A 14566-nucleotide genomic window follows, 5' to 3' on the forward strand; every position below is an offset into this window, starting at 1 on the left:
TGATGTCAATTAACCTAATTAGTTGCTAGATGTTCTCCCAGCTGAATCATTTCAAAATTTCTTGCTTTTTCAGCCCTTTGTTGCCCCCGTGCCAACTTTTTTGAGACCTGTAGCAGGCATCAAATTTGAAATGAACTCATTTAGTGGATAAAAGTGTATGTTCTATTGTGAAAAAAAATATTGGCTCATGTGATTTGAAAGTCTTTTAGTTTTCATTTTATTCAAATTAAAAAAAATGTCCCATGTCCGGAATTCAGGTTGTAGAACAGCTGAAAAAAAGACTGGTCAGGACTTCTATATTACACACACACACACACATATATTAATGACCACCGGGAATCTGTGAAATGCTGTATGTTTGATTAAAGTTGGTTCCAAATGTGGTTTTAAATTCGGGGAAGAAAAAAAACAAACTCTTTCATGACTCTTGATTTTGGTTGAAAACATTCCCAACATTTCCGGAATTTGGGCTGTATTCAATGTAAAGTCTCCATTTTAAATATCTATATGTAAAATATAATTCTGCAATAAATATATGCCAATTGGATGGTGTTTTAGACTGAAGTCACTCAGCATAATGGAATCAAATTATTAAAAACATAATTATACACCAAAATGTGAAATGACACAAGGCTGGGATTTAAATGTGAACACAGTAGTTTGGTGCAAAATGTTTATTAATGTGTACAAATAATGACTGTATTCAAATGAGTTTTCCATAAAAAGTGTTTAACTAAAAGTGTTTCACTAAAACATAGAGAATCCTAATGCTCATTGGCTGCTGCATCTATAGATACGCTATAGCGTAGGGTTGTTTGTTGATGAGAAGAGTGATAATTAGACAGTTGAAAACACTTATTATCACACTTTACCAACAGAGACAATGGGAGAAAAAGCAGAAAAGCTTTGAAGTTAGAGGAAAAAAACACTGACAAAGACAAAACCGAGCAAAAACATTGGTACAGCACACACAAGTGTGATGATGGAGAAAATCCAAGCTGCTTCGTTTTTGTTGTGCAGGTAAGGGAATCATTGTGTAGCTTTCTAACACTCTTGTAAAACAGCAATGCCACATCCTCACAGCTACAGATGAAAACTAAACAGTCACAATGTGTGCACATGCATGTGTGTGATTTACTGACTTGACATCAGTTTCAAAAAGCTCAAATAAACAGCACACTGAGAACTCTGTTGGCTTATATGTGGAAGCGCTTCATCCATACATCTCTCAAGAGCTGCATGCTGCTCTGGTCTGCACAGAGACTGAGTGCTGCCCACAGGGAATGAGGAAAAAAAAGAAAGAAACAGATATTCCTTTCCTCCACCTCCATCTAGAGATCACAGAGAGGAAGAAAATTATAATAATTCAGAGTGTAATCAAGAAGAAATTTATATGTGCACAATTTGTGTGTAACAGGTTTTCAGTCCCATGACCGAAATTTGATATATGAGATATAATTATGAAAAAACAGATGAAGGATCTGATTATGGACACATCGCTTTGATGAATAAAACACTAAGAGATTCTGAGAGAGTCATTAAGTCTCTAATTACAGACTAAAAAAAAAAAAAAAAGATTGAACATTGGATGAAAAATTACACAAAAGTATCTCTCCACACTTTGAATATTGTGCATAATAAATAAAAAAGTACAAAATTTAGTACATTTTTCAAAAAACATTCCCCTTGCAATATGTATATATTACACATTAAAATGCATTTGTATTTAAATGACGTGTACTTAATGTAACATGTTATCATATATTCAAAGATGAGACCGAAGGGTTTTTTAAAACAAATGAACACAATCTTTCCAGTACAGCCTTTCTTTTCTTGTCAGTAGCAGTCTGGAGTGCACTGTGACAGGAGAGAATATATTTTCTATATATTTATATCGACCTACCGCCAAATAACAAGTGAACATCTCCTCCTTTACATCTCAGCCTCAAAGAAATCATACTGCAGGCTTCATCTCAGCCTCTTTTCAGACAATATTTACTGAAGTGGTCCCTGGAGGGAAAGTATCATAGCAGGTCTGTAGACCTGTAGAAAAGAATCACATGAACCGCTCTATTCACAGCTACATCTGCTAATTGAGATTGCATTAAATACTGTAATTAGATGATCATACTGTGATCTTTAACCTTTGCCTGGACACAAAGTCAGTCTAATAATCTCAAAAACTGTAGATTAATTGATTTTATGAATAAAAATAAAAAATATTTCTTATGTCCTGACATTATTTGAACTGATGCTGGATTTGAGAAGGTGACAGATTGATCTGAAATATTTACAAATCTGGTAAAATAAAATAAAATTTGGTACTTTTTTGGCAGTTTTTTTTAATTTTATTATTATAATTTTTTTTTTAAATATGTACACAAGTACACTGAAAAACTTTGAACCAATTTTCACTCAGAAATTGCAAGTAAATTTCACAAATAATTAGAAAAATGTCAAGTAAATAACACTTTGCATTAAATGTGAAATTTTGAACTAGAAAGACTAAAATTGTATTTTCCTGTAAACACTCTGTAATCTCTTTTATTTTTACTTATAACTGTAGAAAGTCATCTGTTACAGTAAATACTTTTACGGTTTAGATACTATCAATACATCTATATTGTTTGCTTTAGTTGAATAATGGCTCACTTCTTACAGAGGCTGTAGGTCATTGGCAACAATCAATCTCTACTGTTCAAAAGTCTATACTAGAATTCCCAGCCTCAAACAGACCATCATCAGTCACTGATGCGAAGTCATTTGTTACATTGTGTAGCAGACCACTGGAGGAAACTAAATTTATCCATCTCAGAGTCTGAACCACATTATCTCCCATCACATCTACACCATGATTGATGACCTTCACCACTGGCTTCAGTGCTTTAGGAAATTGATGTTATAATAGTTAACAAATAAGTGTACAGATAGAGAAGCAAATAACCGATGATAATGTGAGTATTGCATCTCAGTTCACTTTTAATAAAAAGTACGCCATTTAATTACTTTTTGATAGTGACCATCTGTTAGCTGTAATGTGCTAGTTGGCAACTGAATCAGTCCATTGAGTTTACGCTTAAGATGATCACACACTCACACACACGAGAACTCACACCAGCCAATGTTTATGTCTCAGTGGTTCGTACATGATTCATTTGTAAAAGCCTGTAGCCTGAGGAGCTCTTACTCATATTTCTCTCTAAACCGATTAAAATCTATAACTCCACACACAGCTCTCCTCACAACTGTTCAGCATTTCAATTGTATTTCGTTCAAGCCACGATGGAGGATTGAACCATAATGAACTGTTTGAAATGTTTTCCCCACTGATATACTTGTTCTTGTTTTAAGCACAAACTCACTTAATTTTGTTCAGTTTTTCAGAAAATTAAACTTTGTATGTTGAGTAAATGTATCTTGATTAAAGAATTTTAGATATTTGTATTGTGAAAAAATACTTAGGAGATGATTTTTTTGCAGCATGCAACATTTAGTGCAATGCCATGAATTTAAGGCTTTTTGATTTTAGGACATTTTTTAATTGCTTTTATAAGGTCTTTTGAAGACTTTTGCAGAAACCCTGAAAAAGCAAGTTTGTATTGAATTATAAGTTATTTTAATTTTGCAGGCTGTATTTCAATCATTTAAAGTCATGTTGAAACAGAAGTAGTGACAAGCTTTCTTTCGTATTCTGACATACAGCTGAGTGTAATGGATTATTGAATAATAAAAAAATGTAGGGCAGGGATTTGGATGTGCATTGGTTGTTGATTGGATGTTGAGATGTGGGCATGGCACTTAAAAATGGAGACATTTTGTTTTAACAATACAAGGTAAAAAAAACAAAACAAAAAAACACACATACAAAGATATGCAAAGATGAATAGTTCACATGAAGATCAATAATATTCATTCTGAAAATAGATAGGGTGGGGTTTTCACTTCATGCTGACTTTAAAGGTGTGATTCAGAACAAAGATATGGTGGCCGAGAGAGAGCTCAATGCACTGCAAATGAAAAAATTAATGACCCCCCCCCCCCCCCAATTCATCAATTTGACAACACGTGCTGCAAATGCTCACAACTCAAACAAATAAAGAAACGCGCTGCAAATATAAATATATAGCATAGCAAATTATAATTTTGTTGAGGTCATTTTGTTGTGGTTTGTGCTACTTGCACGTTTTTGTATTTGGTTGGGTTGTGAGTATTTGCAGCGTGTTTCTTTAGATAATTGTTTGTGTTGTAAGGATTTGCAGCGTGTTTTGTATTTGGTTGTGTTACAAGTAGGTTTGCAGCACATGTGCTGTCAAACTGATGAAGATGTTTTCTTAATTTGCTGGTGCTTTTTCTTTTTGAATGTGCTTTCTGAAGTTGCAGCGTGTTGAACTCTCTCAGCCACCGTACAAAGAAGTATAATTAAAAGCTAGAAATTACTTAGTTAATTACTCAACTTTCACAGTTTGCTTTCTGCAACACAAACATTTATATATGATACCACGCATAAAAAACTTACAAAACTGAATCATTTTCTAAATTTTAAGCTGTTCTCATTTGGGTTAATTGTTCAATAAATAAATAAATGCATAGACACTGCAAACTGAAGTAGCCTAAATAAAACAAAATAATAAAGTCATTACAGCAAACTAAATGTTTTATATTATCACATAAGAGTGGTGAACTTCACCAGAAAACGCAATCCTTAACCCACATACTGCGAAAATTGATTGTTTTCCATGGTGATTGTGTAACAGAACATTTTTTGTGTGTGTTCTCCTACACATAAATGACTAATACAATATGAAAGCAGAGGTTGAACAGCCTGTTTATGTAATTCTGTTCTTCACTGAAGCTGTGCATGCATTAACATATAGCCCACTTCCTACTGCAAGTAGAAAATAAAATAATATATCAAATAATATATATTCACAGGGTGAAGTCACTCCATGAACTGCATTCTAATTCACTGGATGAATCATACTGTACTTGATCTTTTGAGTCATCTGTACTATGAAAACATACTGTAACTTTCAGCGTTCCTAAAAAAATCTTATGAAAACAACAACAATCACCTCAACACATTTGTAATCCATAATTTTTGATGTAATAAAATAAATAATGAGAACATATGACACTATAACTAGACGCGACACACAATACAAGGTATATTTTCCATGTTATCTTCCAAATGTTTTCCTAACCAGCCACATCAGCGACACACAACGAGTGACATAGATTTAAATTTTAAGGAACTTTTTCTATTTATTTGAAGTTGTGGCTGGAACAACAGAATACACACTATGACAATGACTAAATTTGCATGGACATATATCGATTATAATGACACCCGTCATTATGTCACCACGCAACGCCATCTGACGTTCAACCCAGAATCATGTATATAGTTTGTCTTCGTTATGAAGCCATATACAGTTTTGGGTGTTTCATTTTTAATTTTACAAAAGCTTCAAATGCAGTTAATTATTTGTCTTATTATATGACAGCGTTGTTGATGCCTTTTGCTCTTTTGTTTGCCGTCAAATGGTTGACGACTGCCGTGTGTGTATTCTGTCGCAAAATGTGGCGAAAAGTCCTACACAATGGTAATATTGTGATTAAGGTGTGTACATGTCTACAATGCACTTAAATAATGCGACTAAAATAGGAATACTCCACATGTCTTAATTCGATTTCTGTTTACTTCGAATATGACTTCAGCCGGATTAAGGTAATCAAATCTCTGTTTACATGGTAGATTCAGAGTTTTGTCTTAATAGTGTTAAAATTATCCATGTAAACATACTCGATGATCTCATGATGATCTGATTATGAGTTTGAATATCACTTTGCATGACTTTATATCCATACTAAAAGCGACAATGGATAACTTACTTCTGGCCCACATCTGGCCCGCATGGATTTCACACGGGCCAGATGTGGGCCACATCTGGGCCAAAATTATGTTGCTGTCTGGGATGTCTGGTGTGGACAGACAAATTGCTAGTCATTGGAATCTTATCTTATTGCTTCTGGTTAAGACACAGTGTAACAATTACACACCAGTGATGCATATTTACTGTCTAGAAATTTGTCGTCCCAGACAGGAAGAGGAAAAAGCAGGTAGAGACGAGTCTTGTGCAGTTTTTGAGGCACATTTCAGCTCAGATTGTTTTGTGAATCTGCCACCATGTGATTTATTATGATGTGACCTCTTTAAAGGAAGCATGAAACAAGTTTCTTTCTTTGTGCTCAGCAGTTTGTCATTACTGTTTTTGACTTGTGTGTTTCATCTTCATGGCTCCAGGATTCACGGATGATGTTGACATGTCTGAGAGTGTGAGATGGTCCAAACTGCATTTTTGACTTTGAGAGAGACTCTTTTTATCTTTCTCCTCGCATCTCTTGCCTGTTGGCATTATGTTCCCTGTGTCTGTCTATCACTGCTCTTCCACCACACTGTGAGCTGACGGGATGACATTTGATAATGTGTGTCCATCAAGCTGAGCTGCTGTGTTGAAGCACTCTCACACATACACTCGCTCGTTCGACAGCTCTTCCGACTAACAGCCTTTCCGCAGACACACACAGTGTGATACTGGAGTCACGACCTTCTCGGCTCTCACAAACATGGCTCGGACTCAAACTCCAGCAGAGCAAACTCAACACTCACAACTGTCCTCTGACTAAACATCTGTTGAACAAGCATAATAGCCACCTCTCATGGCTGAAGCATTACTCTTTTGCATCTGTTTTTAGAATCAGATTTATATTTATGCATTTGGCAAACGCTTTTATCCAATGTGACTTACATCGCATTCAAGGTACACAATTTTTTATCAGTTCATGCATTCCCTGGGAATCAAACCCATAACCTTGTCATTCTCTAATGAATGCAGATCTGAGCCTTTCAGTTTTCAAGCTAAGCTATCTAAAAAACAATTTATGATCTTTCCAAAAAAGTGAACTATCTAGCTACTAATAACAAGTAGCTAACTACATTTAGAGTTTCATAATTTGCCAGTGTTTAAACTCTTAAAGTAGTCATGTCACTGCATGTCAAACCTTTTGCTCCATTTGAGTCTCTACAGTCTTGTTTAGGGAGTTTGAAAATGTGCACAAGTTTGATAATCACATATTAACAAGTAAATTGTTGTTCTATTAAAATTTTACAATTCATAGTCTTTCTAATGCATTATTCATTAAGTCATTAAGAATGTATTAGTGCATATTAGTCACTCTCATTTGCATGATTAGTAAAAGGGAGGCAAATTGGAGCATGTTTTCTCCCCCCCCCCCACACACACACACTTGCTGAGTACTTGGATATTTTAATCAAAGATTAATGTGTCTGAAACAGAGAGATTTTGTGAAGTGAGATGCTGGTTTTGGCAATTCACATGTATTCACACTCTAGTACATCTAATTTGCTCCCCTCAGGTGTATCTGGAATGCAGTCTTCAAAGTCTGATTTTTATTTTTAATTTTTTAAAGATGCATGTTTGTCAATCCAAGTCTGACTATTTTTCTGAATATAAGGCACGTCTTTTATCATCTGAAAAATGCTGTGATTTACATAGAGCGCTGCATGATACCCTTGACAAAAAACACTATTTTATTTTTACAGTGGTGTTTGGATTATTGCAAAAAATAACCTCTGTGACCAGCAAAAGTTTATGATTATTACATGTTTTTTCACCACGATAAGCTTAACAATTAAACACAACATTTATGAAGTCTTAATACAATCGGCAGAACCAAAAAGCTAAACAGGCCATAAACAAACTACACCATGGTCACATGACTTAGACTTCATTAAAAAACAAACAAACAAAAAAACAATCTTTTCCCTGAAACTTAGTTAGAATAGTTTTCAAGAGCGCAATTATGAAAAAAATGAGACTAGTGAGTAGAGAGTAGATAAGTTTACCTTTTTGACGTTTAATGTCCCGACAACCTTTGTAGCCCGATTTAGCCACTTGTTAGCAACTGCTTTAAGTAAAAGCTCAAAAACAAACACACACACACACACACACACACATATTAGTTTTTGTGAAAAGTGGGGACATCCCATAGGCGTAATGGTTTTTATACTGTACAAACTGTATGTGCTATTGCCCTAAACCTACCCTACACCTAAACTTAGCCCTCACAGGAGACCGTGCATTTCAACTTTCCCCAAAAAACCTCACTTGAAATGTGGGGACATGGGTCAATGTCCTGAAAAGTCACCTTCACCTTGTAATACCTGTGTCATACCTGTGTCATTATACAAATTTATGTCCTCATTTGTCACAAAAACGTGCGCACACACACACACACACACACACAATGGATAACTTGTGTATTTTATAAGATGAAAATGATAAAATGATCCTTATTTCAGGCATTTAACCTAAAACCCATTCAAAAATTCATTGACTGTAGGGCGATGGAACCAAAAGGGGTGAAATGGTTTTCTCCAAGGATCTTTTTTGGGGGGGTGGGGGGTGGGGTAGTAGGGCTCCAGTCGTACAGACCGGGGCAGGGGCTGGGATTGTGGCCTCGGAGGTGGATCCACAGTTCCCTGACCTGCCATGTTATATGTTATGGATAATTTTGACCCATTGCAACTTATAGCCATGTGCGATTTATTTTGTGAAAAAAATATGGTAGATATCAACACTCTGAATTTACACAGCTTAGATTAATAAGGATTCAGCCGTTGACTCCTGGAGTTATGAATGATTGAACAGTAACAATGAGGAAACAAAACATGTCAGGAAGCCGTTATAGATTTGTCATGAAGGATTTCCATAATCAGCAGAGTAATTATGATTTGACCGGGGGAGATGTCTATATTTCAGGCCGCTCAATGAGTGCTATTGACTGCGGTGAGAGAGTGAAAGAAAAGCTCTGCCATCAATTACTGCAGGATCTATCCATGCTGCTGCTGCTGCTCAAATCTGATTGCAAATGTGTTTATACTGCTACACTGTAAGAGAGATCCAATGCAGCTTATTCCTTTCGTTCTGTGTAGGCTTTAAATAAGAAGAAAATGTTATAAAGCTTGATAAAATAAGAGTTATACTTTACTGAATGTTAGCATGCCTGTGAATCTAAATTATGCTTACATAACTTGTGTTTCGGACAATACAAGTTACTTTTCTTATTTTTTTTATATTATTCCAAGTATGATAAATGTAAATATTTAATGAACAATGGATCCTTTTATCATAAAAGTAGTTAAGTCATGCGTTGCAACGATTTCACCAGTTAAAGCTGTAATACAAGGCATTGAGTGTCTTATAAGTGCTCATGCATATTATTGTGTTTCAGTGTGGTAAATAAATAAAGACAAAGCACAAACACACACACACCACACTGTCCAGTCTCAAGGAATGCCTCTTTTACTCGGACAGGCGTGAGAGCAGAACAAAGCTCTTGACCTTAATGGACAGTTCATATCATCATTGAAGTAGGACGTGTGCTGGTGCTTTACTGCCAGTCTGTCAATGGGTCGTCACTATCACAAGTGCACTTAAAAGCTCACAGTTTGTCCACACTAGTGGTTTGAGAGATGTGACACCGCCTGTAATATGTAAGGGATGTGCGAGGATGTGAAGGGAATTGTACATACAAATTGGTGTTAGTCATACAGGAAGCTATTAGTGACAGTTCATTAAACCAAACTCTGTGTCGCCATGGAAATTTCTATTTTGGGTTTATTCATTTCCTTGCATGTGAGCGTGAGGTTTTGTTCACTTGCTGTTAGTAATCTATAACAATCTGTACTTTGACTAAACTGCTGAAGAAATTCAAAAATAAATCCCACAAAAATTGTCTCCAGTTGAATCTGATAAAACCTTGTTTTGGGAACAACCTCAAAGGACTTTTCTTTAAGAAAAGTGGTTCACTAAAAGTAAATAATGTTATTTTTAGTCTTCCTGTTAAATATAGTCCACTCTTAACCCTTAATTTTTCCACATTTAATGCTGTATTGTCATTATTCTGCTCAAGTAAGTTCAGCATTTATTCGTTTCAGTTCAATAACAGTGTTGATGTTGCAAAGTTCATCAATTATGAAACGGATTGAATTCAGCTATAAAGCAGCTCTTCAGAAGATATTCTCTGTAATTTTTTAGCCCGATTAATTTTAAATTTGTAGCTTTAAGAGCAACCATGCATTTATGTTTTTATTTCCTTCATTATTTACAATTTAGTTTTATTGTTTTATACATAATCATTTATCATTCATAATCATAAATCATGAATAAAAAATAAGAGGGAATATTGCAATTTTAAAAGTCTTATAAATTGTATTTGAGCTGTCGAGGCACAAAGTCAGAGCACTGAAACATACGCAACAAAGATTATTTTTTATAATAATCACCTAAACATTATACTAATATTACTCTGCAAGCACTCATCTTGTTGTTTCCCCATCTCATTCTCACACAGGGATTCACAAGTTTTGAGCTCAAACACATCTGACACAAAACACAATGCCAAGGCTTCATTTACACAGGCGATATATATCACACACATGCTATTTTTTCACATCCTTTCACAAACAATGCCAGAAAGAACATACTTCACGTGTTTGTCTCCATATGTTCTCTTTCTGTATAACTGGCTGCATACACTTTCTTATAATCCACCAATAAACAGATTAATGGTCAAAAAATATAGTCTGTTAATTTTCCGATTTTTAAATAATGACCAAATATGTAGTTCTACACTCTTGCAAAACGTACTAACATTAAACGAATAGTTGAAACAGTTAAAAATGTGATAATTATCAGGCCATCCAAGATGTAGATGAATTTGTTTCTTCATGGGAACAGATTTGGATAAATATAGCATTACATCATCTACTCACCAATGGATCCTCTGCAGTGAATGGGTGCCGTCAGAATGAGAGTCCAAACAGATGATAAAAACATCCACAGCACTCCTCATTCTGACGGCACCCATTCACTGCAGAAGATTCATTGGTAAGCAAGTAATGCAATGATTAAACTTCTCCAAAGGAACAAACTCATCTACATCATTTTCAGTCCAGATCTCAATCCATCTGAAACTAATCAAATCATATTTAAACACTGGCATTTTGCACAAGCACAGACAGAACACTAATGACAATAAAGCAGTAAGAATAGCTTGGTTTTATAAGTTATAGTTAAACTAATATTGCTACATTTGTTTTGTTAAGTGCAACTTTGTCCACTAAGCTGTGGCTGTGTACATGCTGAGGCCAAGTAAGACCTGTCTTGTCTCCACTTATCTGTCCTATAAGCATAAAGACAAAAAAACCCCAAACAACAAAAAGAATAGGTATAACTTTCCCACTAACCTTTACAAAGAATAACAGCTCATTCTTCACTAAAGGTCATGCAGTGTAATGTAGTAACTCATCTTCAGCAGGCGTGCATTGTGCTTTCATACTGACAGAGTTTCAGTTGTGTGACAGAAATTTGGCTTTACACAGAAAGTAATGTGAAAATGTTGTGAAATCAGGGTTGCCATTATCAAACAAAAGTGATTTCCTTTAAGAATGACCAGAGATTACGAAGTGGTTATCAGGAGTTGGCCAGAACTGTTGCATACTTAATTGTCGTGACATGAAAGGAAACAAATTTAATCTAAATGGTAATTAATCTACACAACAAAATACAAGCCCTGGCAGGCAGCCCACTCCTAGCACCATGCGTGACATGTTAAAAAAATTATTGACTTCATGGAAATATTTACATTATATCTTAAAGATAATGTATGCAGTTTCTACGCTATTATTGTTAACTAGTTAAATTACAAGAATACAAAGTATTTTCAAACAATCTTTGCAAACGCCCCACACTTATCACGTATCACTTATCAAAAAATAAAAAATAAATATATATATATATATATATATATGATATGATATGATACTCCCCTCCAAAAGTATTGGGACAGTGAGGCCAATTCCTTTATTTTTGCTATAAACTTGGGTTTGACATCAAAAGATGAATATCAGACAAGAGATTTACATGCCAGCTTTTATTTCCAGGTTTGTACATCTGGATCTGACACACAACTTAGAAGATATAACCTTTTGTTTGAATCCACCCATTTTTCATGTGAGCAAAAGTATTGGAACATGTGACTGGCAGGTGTATTTTGTTGCCCTATCACAATGATTATTCAAACAATAATTAGCACTGAATGTCTACGCTCAGTTTCAGATTTGGGTTTTGCCTGTTCAAACTGAATTTACAGTTAAGAGGTGTAACCAACATGAAAACCAGAGAGTTGTCAATGGGTTGGCTATAACAAGCAATTGTGAAGCTGAGAGAAGAAGGAAAATCAATCAGAGCCATTGCACACACATTGGCCATAGCCATTTGAACCATTTGAAATGTCCTGAAGAAGAAAGAAGCCACTGGTGTACTAGTAACAGACATCGAACAGGTTGACCAATTTGCCAAAAAGTACAGAGATGAGCCTCACAAATTCTGGGACAAAGTTTTATGGACTGATGAGACAAAGATTAACCTTTACCAAAGTGACGGAAAGGCTAAAGTTTGGAGAAAGAAAGTATCTGCTCATGATCCCAAACTTACAAGCTCATCTGCGAAACACAGCGGAGGTAATGTCATGGCTTGGGCTTGCATGGCTTCTTCTGGGACGGGCTCATTAATCTTCATTGATGATGTAACACATGATGGCAGCAGCAAAAATGAACTCAAGTCTACAGAAATATTTTTTCTGCCAATTTAAAGAAAGATGCAACCAAACTGATTGGGAGATCCTTCATCATGCAGCAAGATAATGACCCAAAACACACTGCCAAAACAACAAAGGAGTTCATCAGGGGCTAGAAGTGGAAGGTTTTAGACTGGCCAAGTCAATCTCCAGACTTAAACCCTATAGAGCATGCCTTTTACCTGCTAAAGAGGAGACTGAAGGGGGTAACCCCCCAAAACAAACAACGACTGAAAGAGGCTGAGGTGAAAGCCTGGAAAAGCATCACAAAAGAAGAATGCAAAAGTTTGGTGATGTCAATGGGTCACAGGCTTGATGCAGGTATTGAAAGCAAAGGATTTGCAATTAAATATTAATACTAAATATACATATGTCTCTGCATATTTTGGCAAGTTTTTACATTTTTTTCTGTAACAAAATCTGAATTTCTTTTCCCATGTAAAGTTCACAGCCGTCTTTCCACACTGGCTAAACAACCCTGTGGCTCAGCCTTCTACAGAAGCCACACCCCCAAACCCTCGTTATTGGTTGAGCTGGAATGATTAATGGATCTAAGCAGACCATTCGAAATGATTTGATGGTGCTTGGGAGGCTCAATATTTACATTATTGGTGGAGACTGACCCATGATTGGAATACTTTCATCCAGTCTGTGTTAAGAGAAAGTATTTTGACAAAAAAATAAATAAAGAAAACCTTCACAAACACAAACTTCACCTTAAAGAGAAATGTATTGTTTAAATGTGTGTGACTTGGAGATGTTTTAATTACACATTTTAAATAGCAGATTCTGGTAATCAAAACCATAGATATGTATACAATTTATGATCAGAACAACTGGTTCATTTAATATTTTAATGGGGGAAGGGGTTAAAAACACTGTCCTTGAACTGTCCTGAAATCATAATAAAGGCACAAGCCTCCATAAAAGAATGAGATAAAAAAAAAAAAAACGTTTGGCATAATATTTTATTATAATTTCTTTTGAAAAATTAAATTTTTAAAATAAATTATTATTATTTGAAAAACATTTATTGCTACACCAAATGCCTGCAGTGCAATCAATGTGCAAAACAACAACAAAACAGGAAATTATATCATAGGCCGTGTGTCAAAGTCAACAAATGTCCTTAAATATCAGATAATTTGACCTTTTTATGCCAAGGCAAGTTAGTTTCTGTTATAAAACGTCCAAAATCTAATATACAGTTCCATGTACATACTATCAAACTACATGAAATGTTCTTGTTCTGACAAATCCAAGCAATACGTTCTTCTATGAATCTTAAGAGTACATGACTGATTGAAACTCTTTTGATATGAAGTGCAGTGGAATGGCTTCTGTACTGTATGCAGCCTCTCATGTCTGGCTTCCTGACTGTGTGAAACACTTTCCACAATATTAGCACTTTAAAAGCTCTTTCTCCAGTATGGATTCTTTGGTGCTGTTCCAAGTCACTGGTATCAGAAAAGGCCTTTCCACACTCCAAGCAGACATGAGCATGTTCCTTGCGTTTTATTAAGACTCTATTCCAAAAGATAACACAAGGCTCATTTTAAAGAACATTCCTGTGTGTTTTTAGGGATGATGCGGAGGTGAAGTTTGTGGTTACAGGTCAATACAGAGTCAACACACAGATTAATTTTTAGACTTCTTGCCCATGTGAAACTCTCCTCATATTTCCAAAGGCTTTTCTCCAGCGTGGATTCAATATGAAACTCTCCTCATATTTCCAAAGGCTTTTCTCCAGCGTGGATTCTCATTTGAGTATTGAGTCTTACTTTACGTGTGAAACTCTTTCCACACTGATCAAACATGAACGGCTTCTCACCAGTGTGGATTC

Source organism: Barbus barbus, assembly GCF_936440315.1.
Source record: "Barbus barbus genome assembly, chromosome: 23".
In the NCBI taxonomy this organism is placed as follows: Eukaryota; Metazoa; Chordata; class Actinopteri; order Cypriniformes; family Cyprinidae; genus Barbus; species Barbus barbus.